This window comes from Eurosta solidaginis, chromosome 1 (assembly GCF_040869045.1).
Source record: "Eurosta solidaginis isolate ZX-2024a chromosome 1, ASM4086904v1, whole genome shotgun sequence".
Lineage (NCBI taxonomy): Eukaryota > Metazoa > Arthropoda > Insecta > Diptera > Tephritidae > Eurosta > Eurosta solidaginis.
Window position 1 is genome coordinate 101,719,744 of NC_090319.1, and position 25,159 is coordinate 101,744,902.

The window sequence follows — 25,159 nt, forward strand, 5'->3', positions numbered from 1 at the left end:
CGTGTTTGTTGGCAAACCGCTTTCGGAGTTGGGTCATCATCATGTAATATTCCTGCTGTTATTTATTTTGTATTTATACTTCATACGTACATGCTATAGTCAAATGGTGAAGATTTTGAGGAGTATTTTCGATGCCGATGGTCCTGTGCCAGATTTTAATCCGGTGCGTTGTTGTTGTATTAGCGGGAAAGACACTTCCTGACGGTTTTGGGGAGTGTTATCGGTGTTGATGTTCCTTTTCCGGTGTAGATCCGGTACGTTCCGGTAACAAGCACTATTAAGGTACTAGCCCGACCATCTAGGGAACGATTTATATGACCACATTAAACCTTCTAGGCCAAACCCGCCCCCCTCCTAATAGAACTTCGGGTCGCCAAAGCCTCGCCTCTCCCATTTATGGTAAACTACGGAAACGTTTTATGGAAAGGCGTAGTGCCACCCATTTTTCAATGATTCTTGCATTTGTGCCAATGGACGTAAATATTTTATGAGAGAGAGAAAGAAGCTAGGGCGAGTGCCAGTGAGCGAAAAAAAGAGAGAAGGGAGAGGGGATATGTCCATCCTCTCTTTTCCGTGGATAGAAAATAATAAAATTAGAAGGCTGCAAAAGGGGTAGAGGAAAAACAAAGTGAGGAATTACAGCGGAAGGAAAGACAGTACAACAAATAGATAGGAAAAAGTGAAGAAAGAGAGCGACAGTAAAAATTAATGACTGTGGAAGGAGTTAAAAAGAGAAAGTTAGAGGAAAAGATAGTATTTGGGGAAGAAGAAGGATGGAGGTGAGAACATTCAAAAGGTGAAGGAATTGTGTAGTGCGGGAGAAAAGACATGAAATGAAGAAGAGAGTAGAAGAGATTACTAGGGAGGATCAGGGAAACGAAAGAGAGCGAAGACTCCTCCCTTAAAACGAATTGCAGTAAATGCAATTGCAATGGAATGCAAAAGATTAGAATATGCCCCAAGATGACTAGAAATAAGGAAATGTCTTTTTCTTCAAACTACGAGCTATTTATAAAATATTGTATGAACATAAACATGAGTCATTGCTTTCACCAAAAAATATATATATCTTAAACTTTATCTGTCTAAAGAAATTTAAAAATAAAATCGTCTAACTAAAAAAAAAAATGCGCGAACAATGTGGCAGTGACAAATAGTGATGATGACTAGACAACATAGGCGCATACTTCTTTGATACAGTGTCGGACAAAACTAAAGCGTCGAAATATATGTAAATTGATCAATAATAACAACTTTAAAGTTCTAGAATGTTTAAATGTTTTATTTCAGGGCAAATATTTTCTTTTAAATGAGATCAGTATCAGACGAACCAAGGAGTGAGCATGACCGCAGCTTGTTTGTGCGCATTCGTTTAATATTTTTTCGCATATTTGAGTGACGTTTATTCTCACTTTGTTTTTTACTTATTTGCTGTTTTATGTTATTGCGCTGTCGTGTAAGTGTGAAACTTGAATAATCTTACAGACAGCTCGCCGAAGATTTAATAATTGAATTCCTCCTCAATAAACAAAAAAACAAAATATCTTTGAATTTAATATTATAAAATGTGCTGCTTTAATTTTGTTCAACACTGCAAGTTGCATATCAACGTCTTTTAGCGGGGCAACAAAAAAACTATTTGTGGTATTTTTGTATATAAATAAAATTGTTGGCGACATGAAAGCGCGCTAATTGATTGTTGCTCTTTGTTGTAGCAGCATAAACTGCATAAATTTTTGTTAAGAATATTTTCCTAAAGAACACAAAACACACAAAAAAAAAAAAAGAAACGAGAGGCCACAACTTGTAAATGTAAACTCGGCTATTTTTGGCAACATTTGCTGCCAACTTTTCATAAGGCAAGTCGCCTCATTTCCTGCCTTTATGAGAGCTAACAAGCACGAAAACTATTGTAGCTGATTTGAAGGCGTTACATTCACGCATTTTCGGAACAAGTACTTTATATATAAATGCCATTTCTTCAAATAACTTACATGGCAAGTGAAAGTACTTTATCAACTTATTACACTGTCAAACCTTAATATTTAATGCTTAACAGCCGGGACCTAATTTCAGAAAGTTGCTTTCCGTATTACGCCTCCTCCGTAGGGCATCTGTCAGGAAAGAGCTTACCGAATGGAATATAATCTTGAGTATTATTCGTTGAATTTCGCTAATAGACTGTCGGTACAACGGTGGCTCCAGTAGCTGTTATATATAACTACAAGGCTATGTCTGTATTAAAGGAAAATTGCCTTCAATTTTTTGGTCCAGTTTATAAAGGTAGGCCTTAAAATTATTTTATCATCTTTTTATTATATATATAGATGTATGTAGATAGAGTGAAGCTAACACATTTTTTTAACGGTGGCAGATTACTAAACGTACAAAAGGTATAACAGCCAAACTCAACAATTCAGTCAAACTTTAGGTGTTAAAATAACTTAAGTTTGTACGGCAGCCATAGTTCTGAAAAATCCCATTTGTAGGGAAGGTGCCACGCCCTTTTTTCCCCATTTCACATTTTACTGGAGGTGTTAGGACTTAATTAACGTCACATAGCTCCTTACCAATTTCCATTATCCTACCATTACGACATCCACAGATATGCAGTATGATATATTCCATTTGTATGGGAGGTGCCACGCCCCTTTTTCCCAATTCCAAATTTTCTTGGTGGTGTTAGGGAAAACTCAACAATGCAGTCAAACTTTAGGTGTTAAAATAACCTAAGTTTGTACGGCAGCCATAGTTCTGAAAAATCCCATTTGTAGGGAAGGTGCTACGCCCATTTGTCCCCCTTCTACATTTTACTGGAGGTGTTAGGACTTAACGTCACATAGCTCCTTACCAATTTTCATTATCCTACCATTACTACATCCAGAGACATGCAGTATAATATATTCCATTTGTATGGGAGGTGCAACGCCCCCTTTTTCCTAATTCGACATTTTCTTGGTGGTGTTAGGGATTGACTTCATATAACTCCTTACTGAATTTCAATGTTCTGGCATGTATACCTTCAGAGTTATGCAGTACAAAAGATTCCATTTGTATGGGAGGTGCCACGCCCTTTTCATATATCGAAATAATTTTTAGCCTAAAACCTTCGTGGTAATCGAAGGAACCTATAGCCAAAATTTGGTGATGATTGACGTGTGGGAAATACGTATCCATAGCGAACACACACACACACACACACAGAATTTGATTTTTATATATATAGATTGCTGTGTCTTATAATTTTAGTTGCGGAGGTGCCTCCATCATCATCCATGTTTGCACGTGCCTATGCTCCATGCAGCTGTAGCAAGAATACTCTCACTGAACTAATTGGGTAGTAATAAGTCAGAAACCCAATCACTTTACGGCTGGAAGGATGCCGATTTTCAAGATATAGTGTCCGCCCAGCGCTTGCTTAGCTGTCTCGAGGCAAACAGATGGTTAGCTGAATTCCGAATTTCCTGCAGCCCACTACGTCTTCTTCTTCTTGTAGCAATCCCACCCCCTACGTCCATTGCAACTGTACCAATATGTTCTATGAGATCTGTGAGAGATTCCCGTGATGCTGTTACGTACAGAAAGTCTGTTGAACCTATCTTGAAATAGTTCGCAAGCGATGTTAGGGTTTCCCAGACTACCTTCGAGCGCATCATACTTGAATTTGGGGTGGGCTCAAAAGCCGCTTGGATGACCGTTGTAGCAATGGATATCATCCCACCCAACGCATCCTTAATTGCGGCAACTTTCGCTTGATTGACAACATTTTTAGAGCAGCCGAAATTGCGAATTACATCCAGCACCTAATAAAAAAACCAAGTTCAAGGCAACCTACGCCTTCATATCCATATCATCTATAATGGACCTCTGGATAGTTTTATGTCAAAAATAAGCCCTAGGGCATATCAGACAGTACCAGTACCACTCCCGTACTTTGGGTAATACCGTTATTTCTATTGCACAGAATGAATAATGAATTCAACCAGAGCCATTCGTTCCTAGACCAACCAGGGCCTGTTCCATGTACACAGACAGGCCAATGTTAAACGCCGAGTTGATGTATAGAAATGAACCCATATGGCATTCTCTATGTTCTAGAGGTTCATTTATTTGCAAAACAATAAAATAGCGAGCTAGCTGATGAAGAATTGAAATTCAGAGACATGTTCTAGTAACCATCGCCGTGTGTAAATTTTGTATTTTGTCTCTTATATCAAGCTTCGATGCCGACAGTATTCCCGAGGAATGCTGTCCCCATGTACAAATTGGTCAGGCGCTCGAATGATTTTAAGAGAAACGACGAGATATTGGTTGATATGAAATCCTTAGATGACACGTAAGAGCTCCTACCGGACTTTGGAAAGAAGGTAACTTTGACCAGGTTTTATGAATTCGGTATGTAATCCAATTTGAGTCGATTGGTGTAAATGCTGGCCAACCATCGTCATCCCCAAAGTACTTTGAAGTTAAGCTGAATTATTGCCTCCGTTATCGGAAACTTGTAGAGCTTAAAAGTTTTAATAGATCACTACTCATCGTCCAGCTACCATTAACACTGCTCATGTACCTCAAAGAGACAAGATTCCTTGTAGGTCGAGTTGTGGATCCTGTTCCGTTTGTAAGTGCTTCTTCCTATTATACTTTAGCTGGAGGTTAAACAACTACTCTTATTACGTAAGCTCTTGAGGATCACAAACAAGTATTTCAAGTCATTTGCTGTTTACCCACTAGAATTTGTCAGAAAATAAAGGCAATCAACTAATAACGCTGAGCTCGTGTTGCCTCGCTAGAGTTTAAGCTCTGACCTATTCATACTAAGCACCAACATACCTACAAACACACAAAACAGATAACTTTACCTCACTTGCCTCCATCAAACACAACTCATCCACAAAACACCTTTCCTTGGGTGCTACCGCGTTGAAAGGGGTTAGATGTTCGCTTCAAAGATTTATCACCACCTAATTGAACCCGTGCACGGGTAGATAAATGGGCTGTTACAACATTGTCCCATTCAGTGAAGTCAGCTGCTGCAACAATAGCAACTCTTCACTTTTATTTTAAACATCATTCAAATAAATTTTTTTCCAAAACATTAAAATTTTTACTTAACTCAGCATCTGCAAAAGCCGTGCGCCAGATGGACCATCAAAATTTTTTTAGGCATTACAACTGGTTATAAAAAAAGGATATGCTAATATTTCCAAATTGTTACGATTTGACAATTTTGTGCATCTGTTGGCCTCGTATGTAGCCTGCGACGATCATAAGCTAAAAAAATGGTCAAAAAGTCACACAAACAAACTACTTTCAAAGAACAATTAAAAAAGGACGCATTAAAAGCGTCAAAATTTAAGTGCAGCTGCATTAACATCACCAAATCTATATGCAATTAAATATTTTTTTTCTTCGGTTTGCCTCTGTCCTGTTCTGGATTTGCTTAAAAAAAAAATTGCTTTAACTCTGAATTTTCAGTTTCATTTGCCTACTTTGTCGCTGCAGATCGCTGGCTAACTTTAACTGGGCATTGCTTTGAGCTCTTCGCTTTGTTCCGCACATTTGCCTACCTGTGTGTGCGCTTGCACCATCCCTGACTGTTTGCGGGATTGTTTGCCTGCCTTCTTTCCTTCTCTATGAAGGCCGCAACGGCCATGTAGTGGCGCATTTCGGTTGCTTCTTAATTTTTGCCTCCTTTTTTGGCGGTTGAATGAACTCATCTTCGTTCCCTTATTCACAACACATTCTCCGCACAACTGAACACAGCGTACGCCATTGCGAAGGAACGCCGTTGACTACATGAATTGTTTGCTGTTTAGATGCAAGAGCCAAGCGATCAGTCAGTCGTCTTAGCCGCTTCTTAATTTGTGCGTGTTTTAAGGTTTTGTATTAACAATTTTTAATTTACTTTTATTAGAAGCGAATGGTCACCGCTATGCAAATGGAATTATTGTCTGATGTAGGAAAGAGGAGTGGTGCATTCGGTACGTAATGATCTTGTGTCTAGACTGAAAAGTTAAAATATTAATCCGCAAAGCAGTATTAAAGTGTACCAGTCATTTCCTCGCAGCCATTCGACTTTTATTAGAGGCATAAACGAGAGCGTAGTCCTGCCTCATCTGATTCTACGAAAGATTTGATTTCTTTTCCTATCTCCTGAGGCCTCAATTGTCTTATTTCAAAGAAAACACCGAACGAGCGACGGGGATGGAGCCTGCTCGTGCTGAAAGTTGGTGGAAAGTGTAGGTAAAGAACAATTTTAAGTTTCAAAAGACCACCCCTACGAAAAAGCCGCTAAGATCTATCTCTAAAAATTGTCACGATAGAACCGTGCCTCGGTACGAAAGCCGAGAGATATGACGATACGAATATCTCAAGCGCGCAACTTTATAAGGGCTAAATGAACATTCGGCTCATATAGGTTTAAGGTCAGTACTTCCCGCAAATACTCTGTTTGGGAGGCCAGCAAATACGGCCACTTCACAAGCAGTAGCCTCCCCCAGCAGATTCGTCACTCAGCTTTGAAGGTCATATTAGTCTGCTTCGGTGGTATCCAACGCCGTGTAAGCTGTCAGTTATATGATCAAGGACTTACACAAAGTATACAACCGGAGTTATATGGCAAAAAACCGCGAAGCGCCTTTGCCCTTTTGGCACTAAATAATTCACTTCCGAGAAGATTTAGGCCAAGCTTCTCTTCCAATTTTCGTAGTGCTCCTTTTTTAAATTTTCCCTACAATTTGGCTGGACGGTACCTACATGTTTTTTGCCGACTCCGAACGGCAGAGGAATTTTCACTGAGAAGCTTTTCATGGCAGAAATACACTCGGAGTTTTCGCTAAATTACTTCCGAGGGGTGACACCGATGAGAAAAACTTTTTATAATTAAAAAAACTTGTTTCTTAATTTTCGATGTTAGTATGCACAGGAGTTGAACCCAGGACCCTCATCGTAGTAGGCGGGGTCACGCTACCACCACACCACAGCTGCACTAAAGATGTAGGGGCTATTATTTCTGGAAAAACTATTCCGTGAATACGTTTTTCTGTGAATAGGCATTCACGCATAGTTAGGGATTCGATATAAGTACTTTCGCAGCTTCAGATGTATTGAAGTGTGCATCACCTACTACGCCATTGTCCGGACCAAGTAGAAGGCGATTACCTCCGTTTTGATATGGTCTTAAGGAATTATCTATGTTCGAAATATAGGCGGTACTACCCAGGCACTCGCAACTAAAGTACCTAGTACAGCAAGAGTTTGATACCGTTTAGAGTTGCAAAATGGGCCCATCAGCAACTCTCTAGATGATACTGTTAAATTAGTGCATCAAAGGAACAATATCTTGTGCGTTGAGACAACAGAGCAACAGACAGGTCTGGGGTGCCATCTTCGTCTGACACAGGTGACGGAAGGAGGGAAACAAGAAAGGTAACATTTATATGCTTCTGGCCTTGGATGGCTAATTACCTTGACAGAAAACTTGAGACAATATTGAAGCGAATGTTGACATCACTAGGCTGTTAGTAAATAATCTCGCAACAACAAAAACCACACTTGTGTACATGAACACTTCAATCATCATTTGCAAACATACATACATGGAAGGCGACGAGAAGTGAGATATCTCATCTCACACACACACACATGATCAGCCGAAGTAGTTACTCACACATACACTCGCATATAGCTCAATTACCAAGCATGAGGTACAACTGTTCGCGAAATTACTAGACCTTTGGAGAAATGGGTGAACGAGGAAACCGAGAGTATACAAGCAGCGCAAGCTGAGTAATAATTAATCAATTTTGATTTAAACAAGCTATTGGTTGTGAAGTATAATTGTGAAGTACTACTCCCAAATTAATCTAAATAAAGACCAGTTTGCAATACTGAATATGGGATTAATTTAATCAACAGTTTAGCGATTCGAACGTTAGCAGAAACTGGGTAATAACCAGAATTCCCCAGAATTCGTTACAATATATAACAATAGATTCGTTGTTCCATAGTTAATCGCAGATAGAATCACGCGCGTCTACCGAAACCACGCTGTGCAATTAGGGTTGCAGCTTTGATAGGTTGTTGCCAAGTCATGTCTTAACAATTTTCCTGAAGCTCTTTAGAGGACAATGCGCGCATCAAAACGACACTTCCCGAAGGTTTTGGGGAGTATTACCAATATTGATGGTTCGTTGCGGGTACAGATCTGGTACGTTCCGGCAACAAGCACCATTACGACGCCCGACCACATCGGGAACGATTTAATATAACCACATTGAACTTTCTAGGCCATCCCACCCTCCACCCCCTAGTTCCATGAGGAACAGGTTAGCACTTCACACAGTGTAGGTAAATGTTATGCTGCTCGGGCGCCACTTTACTAAGGGATGAGTTTCATAAAAGTAAAAGGTTTCATAGAAGTACAAATTTTCATAGAAATATAAAGTTTCATAGAAGTATAAAGTTTCATAAAAGTACAAAGTTTCATAGAAGTACAAAGTTTCATAAAAGTACAAAGTTGCATAAAAGTACAAAGTTTCATAGAAGTACAAAGTTTCATAGAAGTATAAAGTTTCATAGAAGTATGAATTTTCATAAAAGTACAAAGTTTCATGGAAGTACAAAGTTTCATAGATGTATAAAGTTTCATAGAAGTATAAAATTTCGTAAAAATAAAAAGTTTCATACTGCCTCCCATGTTTTGTTCGGACACGCAATGTTCTCCATAGCTTTGTATTTGAAATTGGTACAAGGCTACGCCACACGTAATAGATAAGAATCTGTTTGAAGAACCAATTCTTAGATTTATTTTAAATAAGCCTTATCTCAGAATTGGAAACTCACAGCTCAGAATTTCAGTCCAAAAATAACCTATCTATCTCAGCTCAAAATGTGTTGAATTAATGCTGATAATGGCTTTTTTCAAATTCTTGTTTTGAGAATAGGCGCTACAAAAAAAAAAAAACTTAGAGACAAGAAGAAGCCTTTGCAAAATGGTCTAAAATTGGACGCTCTTCGTCCAAATCCTGATATAGAAATTTTTTGAAGAAATCGCTGGAATATCGTTGTCGAAACGGTAGTTGAGAGAACACATAGTTCGATCTCGGCTGGTATATAAAAAGTTATCACTAAAAAAATCAACTTTGCACTTTAATCAGCAAAAAAGAAAATAAAAAAAAATCTCGTGTCCTCAATTCAATTTACAGTACAATTCGAATAATAATACGAAAGAAATGTGAATGCGCGAATGATGTTACTGACTGAATGACTGCGGATAATACTACAAAAAAGAATGACGTTAGTATTAGTGAAGTTAGTAAAAGTTCGCACAAAAGTAACCAAAACAAAATTCAGTAAAATAAGAAAGATTCGAGATGCAAAATAATGAGCGAATAAAAAGCCGCAATGAAACAAAAAAGAAAAAAATAAAAATAAAAACCAAACAGAAAAAAAAGTAATAGTTGAGGGAGATGAGCTGCTGCAAGTACCTTTGGAATGCAAATATAAAATGGCATGTAGCATGTAGATTATATGCACAGGTGCGCGGGGTGCTTGAAGAAGAACACTTTTTGAGAGGGACTTGAAAAAAAAAAAACACATTAATGTGTAATTTAATGCACAGCGCCGACATACAGCAGCAATGGCCCCGTTGTTAGATGATGCAGCGAGCTGAAGGAGGAAGAGAGTGAGTGAGCAGCGGGCATGACAACAAAAAGCCTCGCTGGTTTTCGTTCAGCTCAAAATTCAGCTTTTTGCACATTCACGCGCCATACTTCTGCAGGGCCGTCGACCCCCCCCCCCCCCCCCCCCCCCCCTCCTTAAAAGCAAATTTCTCTTATCTTACCTTTCCATTTAAAAAGTATGTGCATCTGTAATGCTCTACTTCTCGCTATGCAAATATTTAAAACGCAAGTGTAGTTGAAGTTTTGTGTGTGAAGAAATGAGGGCAAACAATTACGAAAAAAGACAGTAGGGGCTGTAAGTTGGTTGGTGGTACGGAAAGGTGGCATGAAGGTGTAGAATGTGGGGGCTTGTAGCTGAGATTTCGAGGCTAAAGTAAATGCCGCATATTTTCACAGTCGACCGCTCTTGCACACACGATAAAACCTCATTCATATATACAAACAGCTGTGACAAAAATATTAAGTTCATGAGGATTGCCGGAATGTATATAAAGTTTCAGTTGAGGGTTCTCAAAAATTATGACGTATAGCAAAGGTGCTTGTGTTCGGACAATTAGCTACTTTAACATGTCGTTTTTAAAATGTGAACAGAGATGTATTAGTGTTCTTTATTAGTGTACTTTTGATGGATTCCTACTTCTTTCCCTTGCCCCAATAATCATAGATTTCGAGATCCCTTTCCATATTATACGGTCCATGTTTTCTGACAAATTCTCTAACTCTGGGTACTACAGCACGTTCTCTGCGCCCTCGTTGATCTGGATGCTGTTATCCTGAACTTCCTCCATAGACCGACACACGCAAAGAGTATATAAGCATACTCAGGTTCTCGCCTGCAGCAAACACAGCTCGTCCTCCTACTTCACAACACGGCATCAATAGTTTAATTCTCTGGTACCGAGATGATGGATTAGGTTTACTGCTAAGTCAATAACTGATCGAATAGGTTTTTTCACAAAACCGCACCGATTTTAGCTTTACCTTCCTTTCAGGCCTAGGCCCATTACGCATGAAAGAATCTTATTTCGCTTCGAGTACGAGTATTTTCGCCACCAATGTATATATTCATTTATGGTAGGTCTGCTAGTGTAGAGTTACGTCTTTTATTGCGTTGCTCTAATTCTTCTTCACACACTACTTTATGCTACTTTATAGGCATGTGAGTAGGAATGTTTGTAGTAAGGACGCACCCACCCACCCACTACACACCACCCAAAAAAATATGGCTATGACATGGGTCGATATATACCTCACACTCTTTTTATGAAGCTCGATTTCGCTCTCGCACTCACACTTACCTATTTTTTATTTTTTTTTTTGCTTCTATCTGACACAAACTATCAGTTGACTATATTTTTACTTGCCGCTTGACTGCTTTTCGGTTTCCCTTTTCAAGCGCTGCCAGTAGGTGACTGATAAGCATTTGTTCTTTTAGGTAAGTTGGGGAAGGAGAACCATCACATAGTTCTGTAAGGGTTTTTATTGTAGTTAAGGTGTGGTGTTGATTTGGTGCAAGTTGTGCAGACATTTACATACAATCTCACTGGAAGGAGGGCAATATTTTGGTTACATACTTAGAAAAAATAGAGACGTGAAAGTAATAAACTTCTTTTTTTGGAGCAATTTAATCAAGTATTTTTATTAGACGAGAAGATTCTACGTCTTTCCTCGTTATTTGTTCGTACTCTTTCTGTATGCGTGCAAATATTTTCATCCTCTCTTATGTTTCGGAGAATGTGCGTGATGTAGAGTGTGCCAATTTTGGTCTGTGAGAGGGCGATGGGTGGTTAACTGGATGCCTTTTTTATGTGTGACAAAACTCATAAATAATACTAAAATGTCTTTGCCAGTAATGTGACGGAACGCGTAAAAATTCCACAATTTACGTGCAACGTCAGAACAGAGTTTTAAATTCAAGAATAACAAAAGATGGGATATAGTACATATTATTGTAAATTAAAGAAGTTTTTTTTTTTGAAATAAAGAGTTCTATTTTGGGAATTAGAACATCTAACCCCCCAGAAGATGACCTTGTCATTACATTTCATAAGACATTACACACTCTTCGTCTTAGTGGAACAACGTTCTGTTGGTGAACTTTTTTCAATAGATTGATTTTCGGCCAAAAGCCGTAATTATGCTACCAATACATGCTTGAATGAAATTCTGGTAAAAAGCTGGGCATCAAAACCTTTGCTGTGGTTATTGAAGTCCTGACACAAATTGCGGAATGGTTCGTGCGCTTTAAAATTTAACTACATATGAATGACTAAAACTGTTTTGACTGGCTCAAAGGGAAGTTAAGCATAATCGCGCTAGGCAAAAAAGGCTTTCACAATGAATCATAAAATACACCGAACACTTTTCTTCCCCTTTATAAAGTAGGAGGTTGTTATATTTAAAACGACTCGAGTACGGAAGGAAGATTTATTCCGAGAACATATGTTCTTCGACGCTAGGAGCGAGAATAGATTTTCAATCTGATAAAGTGAACTGCAAACAACTGAAGCATGACTCAAAATGGGTCTCAAGGATAGAAAATAGTTGCTATGGATATGTTCGCCTAAGCAGACGATACAAGTGGAACCTTTAAGCCAATTTTGACACTCTTAAAACAAAAGTGCAACAGTCATCTCTTATTTTCGATAACAAATTAGAATAAATTTCGAAGAATACAAAAGATGTTCGTGCTTAACGGGGCTAGAGACTGCTGCGTGGAATAACATATTTCCTCGGCTACCTTTCCTATTTCAAAATAATTTTTATTTCAAAAAACCCAATATCAGAATTCGGTTGAAGAAAATGCCATCTATTTTGTTACATCAAAACCCTGTGCATAGATAGGGCGTTTTTGAATAAAATTCTTAGGTCGGGCGCACTTAAAACCACTTCTGAAATTGGGCGTTTTTCAAAAGTTTTCTGAGATAGGGCATTTTTGAAATGTTTGTCACTAGGGCCCTTAAAACTACGATGTCATCTTGGTTGATCCATAAAAAAGAGCATTGCTGTAATAGTGGGATAAACAAAAGAGGGCTGTATAACTACTGTTACTTCGTGCATATCCAGCATGAAGGCCTTCTGTGGCCATCTTAGCTGCCACTATAACTCTATTCAACTTTCCGTTTAAAATTTTGCAACGTAAAAGTAGATTCTTACAGTCGTACCACTTGTCAATACACTCCCCTCATTCCTTTCTTAAAGGGTACCCCCCATTCCTTTCTTAAAGAGTACCTTCAATCAGCGTGTTTGCAAATCAAAAACTGAAGTGATGAAGTAGACACTGTCAATTATATTTGAGGATACAGATGTTTGCGATTTCACGAAGTATTTGTTATTATTGATGTATGAGCGCCCAAAATTTCCTACATAAAAGCAGAGCTGAAAGAAATTATTGGAAAATTGGTACACGTAATCAGCCTTGGCTTTGTGTACTGCGCGCCTTTGAAAACAACCCCCATTGATCTGACAATGGCATTGCCTGAAAATGCATAATTTCAAAAGTAGAGTTTAAAGTCATATCGTGCCGTAAAAAAATGCTATAGCTAGATAAAGATTTGTGCACGCTTACTGTAAGATAATATCTTCATGCCAAATTCAACGGGTACTTTGTTATGAATGATGAAACTTGATCTTATTGAAGGTCAAAATTTCAATGTGGATTTAGTAATAAACAACTGAGCTCCAACTAAAAATAAAAAATAAAGTTTTCAGAAGTATGAAAGATTAATGACATTGCGAACAATCTGCAGCTGCAGTTTGAGTAACTTCAGAGATCAGTACCAGCCATAGTCTATACTAGACGTGACGTGATTTATGCTCTCATAGACTAGATAGAATAGGTTTTCAATCTGATAAAGTGAACTCCACACAACTGAAGCATGACCCAAATAGGTCGCGTTGATACTCTGGCCACCTTTATAGTATTTCTTGAGAAAAAATCCATGTTGTGAGCCTAAGATTCGATTTACATAGAATATTTGCCAAGACGTTGGCCTTGACAAATGATTTAGATGCGGTCTTGCAACACAAAGTCCGTGGAACTCTAATTCTTACTTTCATCATACCAATCAATGAATAATCCCTATTTCGAATTTTTGCCTTTTTCATTTCAGGTATGTACTTCTGTGAAATCACCATTATTATGCCATTACTTTTATTTGTAAGTACATTATTTTGTTATCTAGGTTTTAGCAAATACAGTAGACTCCCCGAAGATGGTGCGAATAGTACCGAAACGCGTAGGAGGAAAAGAAATGCTTTGGTTTTTCTCCAATTTAACGATCTTGAAGCTTTTGTAAAATGTAAGACATATGTATTTAATATATTAGAACAAAAATATCGAAATACAAAACTTAATCTGAAAAGTTTACATAAACGTTGTCACGGAACTTGAGTAAGACCTTTCGTGAGCCCAAGTTCGCCTTTAGTTCGTCCTAACTCCGAGTCTATGAAAACTGGACTGAGGGGGCTAAATTTTTGTAAAAATCTGTCATATTATCGGCATAGAAAGGAAATTGTGAACAGAACATTCAAAACATCTGGATATAATCATTGTTGAAAATCACAAAAAGTATCGCCCCCAGTATGATTCACTGTGGAACACCTGAAGTTGCAAGGAAGGAATATGAGGATACGCCATCAACCACAACGGTACAAATTCGGTTAGTGAGATATCAAGTAATCCACCTTAAAAATACGGAGTGGAAACCAAAACTATGTAACTTCGACAATAAAGTAGTCGGGGTACATGGCAACTACCTGACCCCGGTTTGTAGAAGCAGCTATGCTCTATTCTTAGATAAAAGCGCAGACATAAAACCATACTGAAACAGATATAAGACGATTTATTGAGAAGATTTTTTTTTGTTTAATTTTAGAGATTGGTCTATAATTTGCTATATTATTCTTATTGCCATTTTCGAAAATATTCGTAACGAACGCAATTTTCCATGCGTTAATGAACTCTCCTTGTATAAGGAATTAAGTAAAAAGAACTAGAGAGAGACTAAGAGCAGAAAAGTAGTGAAAAGGTGAGCTGACAAGCCATCCAAGTCGGTCTGTGATGACATTTTTATCTTTCGAATCCCCATTTCAACATTATCCATTGTAAGCCCTACAGCATAGAAGTTTATTTATTTCGAAAAGTCAAATGCAACAGCGGTTCTTACTGACTAAAACAACATTACTACAAAACAGAGTTAAGTTAAGGAAAATAGATTTAGAAAAAGAAAAATCAAGCATAATTGAATTAGAGAACTCATTGAACTCGCGCGGAGTACGCAATATAGGAGCATTTCACGCATAGTTGGTAGACTAATATAAAATGGATAATAAAAACGTAGAGACCTAGTTGGTATAAGAAAGTTAATAGAGTGCAGCAAGGAGGGACAATCAATGTCACCATTAATAATTCTGAAAATCAGAGACAAAGAAAGCGCCGCTCTTCTAATTACTAGGGGTTGTAAATTAATAAGCAGCAGGCGGGAGGGATAGGGAGGGATTGGGCCGGAGAATTATAGAGATCTAATTCAAAAGTTGAGAAAAACCTTTTGTACACGTTTTTATCTCGTTATTATTTTTATTTAACTTTGTATTTTAGTTACTTTGAACTTTGTAATTTTTAAATGTATTATCAATATTTTAAGTTTCAATATTGATTTTGAATTTTCAAAAAATTTTCATTGTTGTGAAAAATAAAGAAAGAATTTGACGCATACTTTTAGGCGTTTTTAAAAAATATAATTTAAAGTTTTACTATAAAATAAAAACGTGGTTTCAATAACTACACTCGTCCAATCCTGTCAATTGCAAACTTATGGTACGGCCTCCAAATAAAGGCCGCATATTCAAGTTTGGAGCGTACAAACGATGAGTAAAGCAATTTCTGGGTATATGGATCTGAAGAATTTATGCTGTTACGCCTTAGGTAACAGAGAGAGGCATACGCACTAGCGATAATGTAATTAATATGATTGTTGTACGAGAACGAGGAGTCAAAGATGACCCCAAGGTCCTTGATCTCAAGTAGGGATTGAAGTGGAGCACCTGAGATACAGTATGTCGCTGGTAAGGCACTGTGGATTTTTGCGAACGTAATATGATAGCACTTGTTAAGATTAAGAAATAGATGCGAGCCACGGCACCAGAGTCTCAATCTTTTTATTTCTTCTTGTAGACAATGTGCATCTTCAATCGTTTTAATTATTGAGTAGACTTTTAGGTCATCAGCATAGAGTAATAACTCTGACGAGGTGAAACAATTGCAAATATCATTAATAAACAAAATGAAAAGAAGAGGACCTATGATACTCCATTGTTGTACGCCATAGGTGGCAGTAAAAAGCTTGGAGGATACGCCCTCGATTGATACCACAAAGCATCTATTCATCAGGTAGGAACACAACCAATTGAGGAACGTGGAGTGAAATCCAAGCGAAGCTAACTTTCGTAGCAACAAATTGTGAGACAAAAATAGCAGGAGAGCGCTTAATCCGTCTCCTCCAGTTATGGGATAATCAGTAGGTGGCACCATATCGTTAATCACTTCAAAGTCTGAATCCAAAATCTGTTACGCCTCTGATAACCTCATACATATACATTTGTATGTGAATTTTGGTATAGCTAAGGTATAAAATTTAAAAAGTCAACATGCTTTTCAAATGGCAAGTTCTCATAGCGCTGAACCACATAAAACGAAACAAGTTCAATTACAGATATGACGACTGCTTCTATACTAAATTGAACTTATAAGTTTGATATCTAATCAGCGGGCGGCCACCGTGGTGTGATGGTAGCGTGCTCCGCCTATCACACCGTATGCCCTGGGTTCAACTCCCGGGCAAAGCAACATCAAAATTTTAGAAATAAGATTTTTCAATTAGAAGAAAATTTTTCTAAGCGGGGTCGCCCCTCGGCAGTGTCTGGCAAGCGCTCCGATTGTATTTCTGCCATGAAAAGCTCTCAGTGAAAACTCATCTGCCTTGCAGATGCCGTTCGGAGTCGGCATAAAACATGTAGGTCCCGTCCGGCCAATTTGTAGGGAAAAATCAAGAGGAGCACGACGCAAATTGGAAGAGAAGCTCGGCCTTAGATCTCTTCGGAGGTTATCGCGCCTTACATTTATTTTTTTTATTTTTTTTTAATCAGCGGGAATTTTGAAAACATCAATCACATGACATTGCTAAAATGACAACTAAAGACATTTTATTTGACTTTTGAATTTGGTTCGCAGGTATTTATTATGACGGCAGACGTCCCAAGTGAGTTATTTATAAATTAAACCGTCAAGAACTTCACCGACATACATATTTGCTCCCTTCATTTATATTAACCCAAATATGCTCAGTAATTGATTAAATTATCCACTTTTGCACAAAATTGAATCAAAATTGTCGGAGACCTAAATTTAACTAATTTACGTAATTTACTTCTTTAAAAATAAAGTCAGCAAAACAAATTACAATTTATGTACATAAATAACAAAAACAAGAAAATAACATTCAAAATAATGTACGACTCAAATGCCCTAAAATTAAAGCATAATTTTCTTACTTTGCCTTCAATTTAATTTGCTGTAAATGCTTTGGTGGTGTTCTGGAGTTAGACAGCGGCAGCAGGCACACCCAAATAACAAACATTCATACATAGGTACATAGGTATATAGAAAATACATAAAATAGGGGGGGGGGGCTTTGTGTATATATGTAGTATACAGAGAAACCTCTCCTCACGGACACATCTAATAACCGGACACTTCCCTTGGGCGGACATTTTTTCATACACCAAGTTTTAAGTGCATTCTTCAGAACAAATGCCCCTCTCTTATCCGGACGCTCTCTTGGCCGGACACGGACAGTCATTTGTCATAAAATTAGACCAAAAACCTCTATTAAGCGGACGCGAACCTCTTGTCAACGGACAAAAAGATTTCTTTCATAACAAATCAGAGAAAAACCTCTCTTGAGCGGACGCGAACTCCCCTTGAGCGGACAAAACTTTACATAGATAACAATGCAAAACGTTCGTTACAATTATACTGAATTTAAAAAAACGTGTTAGTGGTTGTGTACACACATACGATGTGAGTAAATAAAAATAGGGGATTCCCGTGTTTGTTGAAAATATTTTTTAAGGCGCATGCTTAGTTTGGTTTGCTCAGTTAAGTGTGTTCAGTGAAAGTGAAAAGACGTAAAACAATGTCGCGGTCGAATGTGAGTTTGAAAGAAAAAATTGCAATCATAAACGCTAGTGAAGAAAACCATTTGTCCGCACAAGCATTAGCCAAAAGGTAAGTTTTACTAAAAAAAACATCGTTCAAATTTATATTCGGAGTGAAAAAACAATTTTCAATGAAAAAGAAAATCGACTTAATTATGTACAGAGTCCTTATATTATCTGTTTTAAGGTTCAAAATTGGAAAAACCCAGGCTGCGCACATCGTTAAAAATAAAGAAGATATCCGAGCAAAATGGATGGATGGAAGCAATATTCAAAGTAGGAGGTCGTTTATGAAAGTAGATGGAAAAAAAATTGACGAGGTGTGTTACGAGTGGTTTTGTAGGGCCCGAAGTCAAAATGTTCCAATATCCGGGCCAATAATTCAGGAAAAGGCTAGGGATATCGCTTTAAAACAGGGTGTCTATAATTTTGAAGCCTCTAACGGCTGGTTACAAAAATGGCGAACCAGACATAACATAACTTTTCGGTACATTTGTGGTGAAAGTGCTGCTGTTGATATGCAAGATGTCAAGCAATTTTTGGAAAAACTACCATCAATGCTAATTGGATATGGCCCCAGGGATATTTTTAACGCAGATGAGACAGGCCTTTTCTTTAGAGCTTTGCCAAACAAAACTTTGGCTCTAAAAAGTGAGGTATGTCGAGGAGGCAAACTTTCGAAAGAGCGTCTGACTGTCCTATTTTGTGCCAATATGGCAGGAGAGAAAGAAACACCACTTGTTATTGGGAAAGCTGCACGGCCGAGAGCGTTTGCATCAATTGATATTAAAAATCTGCCAGTACATTGGTATTCAAATAAGAAGGCATGGATGACCCGTGAGGTGATGTCACAGTGGTTGACAGATTTTAACAAAAAAATGGAGTTGCAAAATAGGAAAGTACTATTATTTCTTGATAACGCGGCATCTCATCCACGTGATATGAGTTTGAAAAATGTTAAGGTCATTTTTCTTCCCAGTAACACGACGTCAGTTTGCCAACCTTTGGATCAAGCAATTATCCAAAATTTTAAAATTCATTATCGAAAGTTTCAAGTAAAAAATATCTTGGTTAGCATGGAGACAGGTTCGCCAAACAAAAATATAAATGTTTTAGAAGCGATACATTTTATAAAAGAATCATGGGCGAAGGTTCAACCGGAAACCGTGAAAAATTGCTTCCAGAAAGCAGGTTTTGACAAAAATAACAATGTTCCAGCTGAATTCGAGCCCGAAGATGATTTGCCCTTAGCAACGCTTGCTTCTATTTGGGAATTATCAAAAACCCTTGGAGAATCTAGTCACTCAAGTTGCGATGACTTCGTAGCAATTGATAATAAAGTATGGACCGAGAGTTCTGAGTTAGAGCTGGACGTTGTAATGGATGAAAGTTTTGAAACGATTGATAATACTGATACTGAAAGCGTTCACGAAGAAGCTAACCCAATTAACTCAAACGAAACTGCTTTGGGGGCTATTTCAAATTTGAAAAGATTTTGCAGCGAAAATCTGGTTGCTTTTGAATTGGTGAAAAAATTAGAGAGCCATATGCAAAATATTTTCCTTGTAAATAAACAACAAAATTTACGTCAATCGACAATTTCCCAGTTTTTTAAATACACAAACAAAAAATGCCTTGCTCTAAATGGAATATTTATTTTTATACTCAGTTGAGCAGAGCTCACAGAGTATATTAAGTTTGATTGGATAACGGTTGGTTGTACATATATAAAGGAATCGAGATAGATATAGACTTCCATATATCAAAATAATCAGGATCGAAAAAAAAATTTGATTGAGCCATGTCCGTCCGTCCGTTAACACGATAACTTGAGTAAATTTTGAGGTATCTTGATGAAATTTGGTATGTAGGTTCCTGAGCACTCATCTCAGATTGCTATTTAAAATGAACGAAATCGGACTATAACCACGCCCACTTTTTCGATATCGAAAATTTCGAAAAACCGAAAAAGGGCGATAATTCATTACAAAAGACAGATAAAGCGACGAAACTTGGTAGATGAGTTGAACTTATGACGCAAAATAGAAAATTAGTAAAATTTTGGACAATGAGCGTGGCACCGCCCACTTTTAAAAGAAGGTAATTTAAAAGTTTTGCAAGCTGTAATTTGGCAGTCGTTGAAGATATCATAATGAAATTTGGCAGGAACGTTACTCCTATTACTATATGTACGCTTAATAAAAATTAGCAAAATCGGAGAAGGACCACGCCCACTTAAAAAAAAAAATTTTTTTTAAAGTAAAATTTTAACAAAAAATTTAATATCTTTACAGTATATAAGTAAATTATGTCAACATTCAACTCCAGTAATGATGTGGTGCAACAAAATACAAAAATAAAAGAAAATTTCAAAATGGGCGTGGCTCCGCCCTTTTTCATTTAATTTGTCTAGGATACTTTTAACGCCATAAGTCGAACAAAAATTAACCAATCCTTTTGAAATTTGGTAGGGGCATAGATCTTATGACGTTAACTGTTTTCTGTGAAACTGGGCGGAATCGGTTGATGCCACGCCCAGTTTTTATACACAGTCGTCCGTCTGTCCTTCCGCATGGCCGTTAACACGATAACTTCAGCAAAAATCGACATATCTTTAATGAACTTAGTTCACGTGCTTACTTGAACTCACTTTATCTTCGTATGAAAAATGAACGAAATCCGACTATGACCACGCCCACTTTTTTGTTATCGAAAATTACGAAAAATGAAAAAAATGCCATAATTCTATACCAAATACGAAAAAAGGGATGAAAAATGGTAAGGTAATTGGATTGTTTTATTGACGCGAAATATAACTTTAGAAAAAACTTTATAAAATGGTTGTGACACCTACCATATTAAGTAGAAGAAAATGAAAAAGTTCTGCAGGGCGAAATAAAAAACCCTTAAAATCTTGGCAGGTATTACATATATAAATAAATTAGCGGTATCCAACAGATAATGTTCTGGATCACCCTGGTCCACATTATGGTCGATATCTGGAAAACGCCTTCACATATACAACTACCACCACTCCCTTTTAAAACTCTCATTAATACCTTTAATTTGATACCCATATCGTACAAACTCATTCTAGAGTCACCCCTGGTCCACCTTTATGGCGATATCTCGAAAAGGCGTCCACCTATAGAACTAAGCCCCACGCTCTTTTAAAATACTCATTAACACCTTTCATTTGATACCCATATCGTACAAACATATTCTAAAGTCACCCCTGGTCCACCTTTATGGCGATATCTCGAAAAGGCGAACACCTATAGAACGAAGGCCCACTCCCTTTTAAAAATACTCATTAACACCTTTCATTTGATACCCATATCGCACAAACAAAGTCTAGAGTCACCCCTGGTCCACCTTTATTGCGATACCTCGAAAAGGCGTCCACCTATAGAACTAAGGCCAACTCCCTTTTAAAATACTCATTAACTCCTTTCGTTTGATACCCATATTGCACAAAGGAATTCTAGAGTCACCCCTGGCCCACCTTTATGGCGATATCTCGAAACGGCGTCCACCTATAGAACTAAGGATTACTCCCTTTTAAAAAACTCACTAACACCTTTCTTTTGATACCCATATTGTACAAACAAATTCTAGGGTCACCCCTGCTCCACCTTTATGGCGATATCTCGAAACGGCGTCCACCTATGGAACTAAGGATTACTCCCTTTTAAAATACTCATTAAAACCTTTCTTTTGATACCCATATTGTACAAACAAATTCTAGGGTCACCCCTGGTCCACCTTTATGGCGATATCTCGAAAATGCGACCACCTATACATCAACCACCACTCCCTTTTAAAACCCTCATTAATACCTTTAATTTGATACCCATATCGTACAAACACATTCCAGAGTCACCCCTGGTCCACCTTTGTGGCGATATTTCGAAACGGCGTCCACCTATAGAACTAAGGCCCACTCCCTTTTAAAATACTCATTAACTCCTTTCGTTTGATACCCATATTGCACAAAGGAATTCTAGAGTCACCCCTGGCCCACCTTTATGGCGATATCTCGAAACGGCGTCCACCTATAGAACTAAGGATTACTCCCTTTTAAAAAACTCACTAACACCTTTCTTTTGATACCCATATTGTACAAACAAATTCTAGGGTCACCCCTGCTCCACCTTTATGGCGATATCTCGAAACGGCGTCCACCTATGGAACTAAGGATTACTCCCTTTTAAAATACTCATTAAAACCTTTCTTTTGATACCCATATTGTACAAACAAATTCTAGGGTCACCCCTGGTCCACCTTTATGGCGATATCTCGAAAATGCGACCACCTATACATCAACCACCACTCCCTTTTAAAACCCTCATTAATACCTTTAATTTGATACCCATATCGTACAAACACATTCCAGAGTCACCCCTGGTCCACCTTTGTGGCGATATTTCGAAACGGCGTGCACCTATAGAACTAAGGCCCACTCCCTTTTAAAATACTCATTAACTCCTTTCGTTTGATACCCATATTGCACAAAGGAATTCTAGAGTCACCCCTGGCCCACCTTTATGGCGATATCTCGAAACGGCGTCCACCTATAGAACTAAGGATTACTCCCTTTTAAAAAACTCACTAACACCTTTCTTTTGATACCCATATTGTACAAACAAATTCTAGGGTCACCCCTGCTCCACCTTTATGGCGATATCTCGAAACGGCGTCCACCTATGGAACTAAGGATTACTCCCTTTTAAAATACTCATTAAAACCTTTCTTTTGATACCCATATTGTACAAACAAATTCTAGGGTCACCCCTGGTCCACCTTTATGGCGATATCTCGAAAATGCGACCACCTATACATCAACCACCACTCCCTTTTAAAACCCTCATTAATACCTTTAATTTGATACCCATATCGTACAAACACATTCCAGAGTCACCCCTGGTCCACCTTTGTGGCGATATTTCGAAACGGCGTCCACCTATAGAACTAAGGCCAACTCCCTTTTAAAATACTCATTAACTCCTTTCGTTTGATACCCATATTGCACAAAGGAATTCTAGAGTCACCCCTGGCCCACCTTTATGGCGATATCTCGAAACGGCGTCCACCTATAGAACTAAGGATTACTCCCTTTTAAAAAACTCACTAACATCTTTCTTTTGATACCCATATTGTACAAACAAATTCTAGGGTCACCCCTGCTCCACCTTTATGGCGATATCTCGAAACGGCGTCCACCTATGGAACTAAGGATTACTCCCTTTTAAAATACTCATTAAAACCTTTCTTTTGATACCCATATTGTACAAACAAATTCTAGGGTCACCCCTGGTCCACCTTTATGGCGATATCTCGAAAATGCGACCACCTATACATCAACCACCACTCCCTTTTAAAACCCTCATTAATACCTTTAATTTGATACCCATATCGTACAAACACATTCCAGAGTCACCCCTGGTCCACCTTTGTGGCGATATTTCGAAACGGCGTCCACCTATAGAACTAAGGCCCACTCCCTTTTAAAATACTCATTAACACCTTTCGTTTGATGCCCATACTGTACAAACAAATTCTAGGGTCACCCCTGGTCCACCTTTATGGCGATATCTCGAAACAGCGTCCACCTATGGAACTAAGGATTACTCCCTTTTAAAATACTCATTAACACCTTTCTTTTGATACCCATATTGTACAAACAAATTCTAGGGTCACCCCTGGTCCACCTTTATGGCGATATCTCGAAACGGCGTCCACCTATGGAACTAAGGATTACTCCCTTTCAAAATACTCATTAACGCCTTTCATTTGATAGCCATATCGTACAAATGCATTCTAGAGTCACCCCTGGTCCACCTTTATGGCGATATTTCGAAAAGGCGACCACCTATACAACAACCACCGCTTCCTTTTAAAACCCTCATTAATACCTTTAATTTGATACCCATATCGTACACAGTCTAGAGTCACCCCTGGTCCACTTTTATGGCGATATTTCGAAACGGCATCCACCTATAGAACTAAGGCACACTCCCTTTTAAGATACTCATTAACACCATTCGTTTGATGCCCATATTGTACAAACAAATTCTAGGGCACCCTGGTCCACCTTTATGGCGATATCTCGAAACGGCGTCCACCTATGGAACTAAGGATTACTCCCTTTTAAAATACTCATTAACATCTTTCATTTGATACCCATATCGTACAAACGCATTCTAGAGTCAACCCTGATCCACCTTTATGGCTATATCCCTAAATGGCGTCCACCTGTAGAACTATGGCCCACTCCCTCATAAAATACTCTTTAATGCCTTTCATTTGATACGCATGTCATACAGACACATTCCAGGGTTTCCCTCGATTCATTTTCCTACATGGTTATTTTCCCTTATGTTGTCACCATATCTCTCAACTGAGTATGTAATGTTCGGTTACACCCGAACTTAACCTTCCTTACTTGTTATTTTTGTTATTACTTTATATAAATGAAATATGTATGCATTGTCCGAAGTGGAATATTTATTTTTATTTTTGTTATTACTTTATATGAGATATGTATGCATGTGTATAAATTTTGGAATTAATAAACACAAATCTTGTGTGAGCAATCTAATGAATATATTTTATTTAAATGAGCAAGTGGTAAGCATTTAATTAATTAAAAATTCAAAACTTCACAAAATAGCTACCCACTCCCATAACCGGACACCTCTGTTGACTGGACAAAAATCAGCCGACGGTGAGTGTCCGCCCAAGGGAGGTTTCACTGTATATACAAAAATGATGTTGCAGCAAACAACAAAAATCAAAATAAAATTAATGTACACAAAAAAGCTAAGAGAATATAAATAAAACGAATAAATAAATAAATAAACTGTGATGAGATAAAAAATGTGAAGAAAAAATGGAAATTGTGTATAAAATGAAAATGGGCACAAAATTACTTTTCGCAGCAGCAGTTTCTTAGTTGCCAGCAGCAAGTAAAAAGCAGCGTAATACATAAACATTTTACATGTTCGTGCCACCCACAAAAAGTCTTGATGAAATATTTTTTGGTATTAGCAAGGATCTATGCAGGATAGCAAGTAATTTTGTATATTAGTCTGGTTCAAATATTAGTTTCTACGTTTAAGATCCTTCTAAACTACCGAGTAGTGTCCTTACTCTGGAAACTTTAAGTTTAATATCCGACAGGCGTTGCCTTACCCCAGAACGTGATTTCATAGAACAAGAAAACATCCCTCCCTATCCTTCTGCTTTCATTCTTCCTA

General features: G+C 37.9%; 2 protein-coding genes across 18 annotated transcripts in view; both read left to right on the forward strand.

Annotated features, from left to right (window-relative positions):
- Positions 1–25,159, forward strand: part of LOC137236610 (activating signal cointegrator 1 complex subunit 3-like) — a 246,448-nt gene that overhangs the window by 43,737 nt on the left and 177,552 nt on the right. Inside the window, exon 3 of one of the 4 annotated variants that reach the window (XR_010948519.1) lies at positions 13,868–15,161. The exons of the other annotated variants lie outside the window; for them this stretch is intronic. The gene's annotated coding sequence lies outside the window, so the exon portion shown is untranslated. Of the gene's footprint in view, positions 1–13,867; positions 15,162–25,159 lie in introns of those variants that run through there. 4 annotated transcript variants of the gene reach the window in all.
- gpp (grappa) overlaps positions 1–25,159 on the forward strand; it is a 276,164-nt gene that overhangs the window by 38,976 nt on the left and 212,029 nt on the right. The window lies entirely within an intron of this gene.